The sequence below is a fragment of the Macrobrachium rosenbergii genome, chromosome 50 (assembly GCF_040412425.1).
Source record: "Macrobrachium rosenbergii isolate ZJJX-2024 chromosome 50, ASM4041242v1, whole genome shotgun sequence".
Lineage (NCBI taxonomy): Eukaryota > Metazoa > Arthropoda > Malacostraca > Decapoda > Palaemonidae > Macrobrachium > Macrobrachium rosenbergii.
In genome coordinates, this window is record NC_089790.1 from 4411175 (window position 1) to 4415000 (window position 3826).

At 37.5% G+C, this 3826-nt stretch overlaps 1 protein-coding gene across 1 annotated transcript in view; it reads left to right on the top strand.

Annotated features, from left to right (window-relative positions):
* The first annotated feature begins 309 nt into the window (after positions 1-309).
* LOC136832522 (lysophosphatidic acid receptor 1-like) overlaps positions 310-3826 on the top strand; it is a 377394-nt gene continuing 373877 nt past the window's right edge. Inside the window, 1 exon segment of the mRNA XM_067093444.1 lies at positions 310-524. The gene's annotated coding sequence lies outside the window, so the exon portion shown is untranslated.

A 3826-nucleotide genomic window follows, 5' to 3' on the forward strand; every position in this document is an offset into this window, starting at 1 on the left:
AAGTAATGTAAAACATGCGTGTTAAATAGCTGTTCATGATTAATATTCTATCACACCTACTTAGTGAAAATAAGGAAAAAATAAGACATTCTCGTGGTTGTCAATGGCTAATGGCGGCTGGCCATGGCCGTCTGATGCCATCCTGAGGAGAAAGTAATCACAAAGGCGACTATATAAAAATGTTATGGGTGGAAAGAAATGTTAAATAACAAGGTATATCAATTTCATATAAAAGAAGGGAAAATAGAAGTTTAAAAAAATAAGAAAATCCCTTTTTTTTAAGTATCAAAAAGTTCTACGGTATTTTGTGCCCGCAACTGTGAACACAGAAGCTCTGGGTCTAGTTTCTATGAACGGTATCTTGGATCATTTATCTACCGTGACTTATCCGTTAATCTTTGTTAATTTGTTAATCTTTAACTTTTATCAGTGTTTTAATGTAGTGTGACTGACACAGATTTAGTGTGTAATGAATGAATAACTAAATCCAGCCGAAATGCTCTGGACCGGCTTCGGTTTTCAAGGTAAGTTAGGCCTATACTATACTGGTAGCACTTAGCTTTAATTGAAATATGTGATATAAAAGATGAAATTGTTGCATTTAAGGCAAATTCATAATACAGACTTAGCAATAAATACAAGTGGCGTAAGTGTGATTTTTTTTTTTTAGGTTGTCATGTGTTTTATGAGTTTTTAGACATTACCCTGATATTTGGCCTGAATCGGCTTACTCAGTCCATTATTGATGTAGGCCTATTTAAAAATTGTGGTAGAACGAAGCATTAACTCCGCGTTGGGTATTTCCTTTAAAATGGACTTTTCCTATAGTATTTTGGTTGTTTAGGGTACCAAGAATTTATGGTACCGTTATTTTTTTCGGCCGACTGTAATTAACCTCGGAACTAATTATGTTTTTGTATGTTGACCATCATGGAATGCTATAAACGAACTTTTGGTAAAAAGTGGTTTCATCTCCCCTGGGGTGGTTCCCCCCCCCGCCTAAGTAACACGGCTTACTAGGTTAGGTTAGGTTAGGTTAGATTAGTGTGGTTCCTTTTCTGATAAGGTTTCCTAAGCCAAACCCTTCTTGAACATATTGCTCCCTAATGACTTCCGTATTCGCGGAACCGTTCCATACAGTCCGTGCGGAGCTGTTACTTAGAAACGCTAAAATTACGGAAGAGCTACAAATGCGGCAGTGATATGATATTTGTAATTATAGGGATAGGCCTAGGCTACATCCTAACGCAAAATTCCCTGGCCTAACTTTACCAAGGATGCTAATCCCGTCAGGCAGCCCCCTATGATCCACACTCCACCACGTACAACAACCAGTTTGACCTAGGGCCATAATATAGAGATGCATCCCAACCGTTGGTGCTGGTGTCAGGAAAGAGTGCCGTTAGTGCACCTCGTGCTGTGCATTGTAGGCATTACTTAAGGTTCTTTGCAGCGTGCCTTCGGCCCCTAGCTGCAACCCCTTTTTGTTTCTTTTACTGTACCTCCTTTCATATTCTCTTTCTTCTATCCTGTTTGCCACCCTCTCCTAACAATTGATTCATAGTGCAGCTCTGAGGTTTTCTTCCTGTTACACCTTCCAAACCTTTACTGTCAGTTTCGTTTTTCAATCCTGACATGATATGTAGTTTATTAATAAAAATTTTGAGGAATTAGAGAAAATTCTGTATTCAGTTCAATTCAATTCAGTTCAATCCACACAGTTATGCCGTTTATCAATAAAATTTTTGGAGTGAATTATAGAGAAAAGGGTGTATATAATGCACTGACAGGTCAGTTTTTGTGAGTGAATTTACTGCTTTTTGTTTATGTGCTTTCACCTCTGAGGGTCTGGTATAGAATGAAGCATCCTGTGGAGCTGTTCTGTACAATTACCCTGTGGCTGCCTACTTGTTTCTGATGTATATGAAACAGTTCTGACAGTCAGCTAGTCTTTTAAGTGTCATTTCTTCTATTACTGTCTGATAGTCAGTTTTATGTATTTATGTGTATGGCATTGCCAGACTTGAACAACTGTTTCCAGGCTTTGGTTTGTATACCAGAGAAAGATACATGTACTCTAATAAAAATGTTGTATATTGGCAGCATGTCTAGGACATGTACATAAAAGGCTTTGGTTTGTATACCAAAGAAAAATACATGTACTCTAATAAAATTTTGGCATGTTGTCAGCATGCCCAGGACATGTTGTGATGATGTTTAGGTTGTTGCCTCGATGCAAAAGAATGTGTGGTGCATGTAACTTGATAAACAATGGCTTGTCTTGAAGCACACAAAATATTGTTTTTTTCCTTTACAAACCTGATATTTCTTGATTTCTTCAGTTATTGATTGTATTCCCTTTTCCTACCCATCTATATCTATATACATTTCCTGCTGTTGGAGTGGCTGCATCCCTTAATGGAAGTGAATTGTTGATGTTGAATGCAAATCAGCACAAAGAGGTTGAAGCTGTTGAGATGAATTGTTCACCAAGTATATGTAGTGTAAGAAGATTGAGTAAAATTGTGGAGTTAAGTGGAAAGCGACAAAAAGGATAATGTTAGTGAAAGAAATATCAAGAGTATTTTTTGGTGGGTCTGTCATATGGAAAGACTGGATGATAGTAGGCTGGTGAAAAGTGATTAATTCAGAGGTGTTAGTGGGGGAAGAATGAGAGGAAGGCTTGGAAAGGGTTTCATAGATGGGGTGAAGGAGGTAATGGAAAGGAATGGCAAGAGTTCTTGTAGTACAAGGTGAAGGGTGCATTGTGTGTTGGTAGATTTGATTTGCTGCTGATTATGCTTACTTGTAGGTTTATTGATTGGTTAATGTTATTTTACTGTACAGGGTGTTCATCCATGGTTTAGTACTTAAAGTATGAATGTGACTTTGACCATTCTTGTTTTTTAGGGAACCAACCCCTCTTAAGGGAAACAGCTTAATGATGGAAAAAATATACATATACACATTTTTTACTTATTTGTTTATTTCTGTATTCATATAGCCTACACAAGTGACAAAGACAATATTAATCAATAAGTACCCTCATACAGTGTAATATTTTAATGATAACAACAATAGTAATATAGATTGTTTTGTGTTTGGCCATCTGATAAGCTACAAAATCTATTAAGTAATCAAGACTCCGACAGTGGAACCTTTACTTCTTTGTTCAAGGTATCACACAGCCAACATGATTGGTAGCCTAAACTAACCTGTATTTCATGATTAATTTTCCGTGATCATGTCAAGATTAGCGAACCCACTCACAGCAGGGTTCGCTATTCTTTACAAGAAGATTATTGCGTTTGTTATTCTTTACATGGGAATAGTCGGGTTTGCTGTTCTAGATATGAACACTTCGGTACCAGACATTTGAACCCCCAGGGGCTAGTACTAAACAAGGCGAAATACGTTTGACCCCCCAGTGTAGATGAATCACTGTTTCGCCGTGTTTAGTACTAGCCCTCATGTGGAATTGGAGTTCGGACCGGAAAGGGTTGGCAATTCTCTACATGGGGATCATTGAGTTCGCTGTTCTTGACATGGAAGATGTTGGGTTCGCTAATCTTGTCATGATCCACTTTCCGCCAAATGCGGTACTTTGAGAAAGGTATCTTAGCAAAAATAATTATAATAATGTCGCTGTTAAATAACAAAAAAAGTCCAAGTTGACATCTGGAAAGCTGAGGGGTTACGTATTGTGGTCAATGAAATTTAAGGAAAAAAATCTTGTTAATTTTGTTTTTCAAATTACTCATTAATCTAGCGAGACCTTTGACGAGCCCGCTCAGCTGCCTTAGTCAATAATTAATGAGAATTAGGC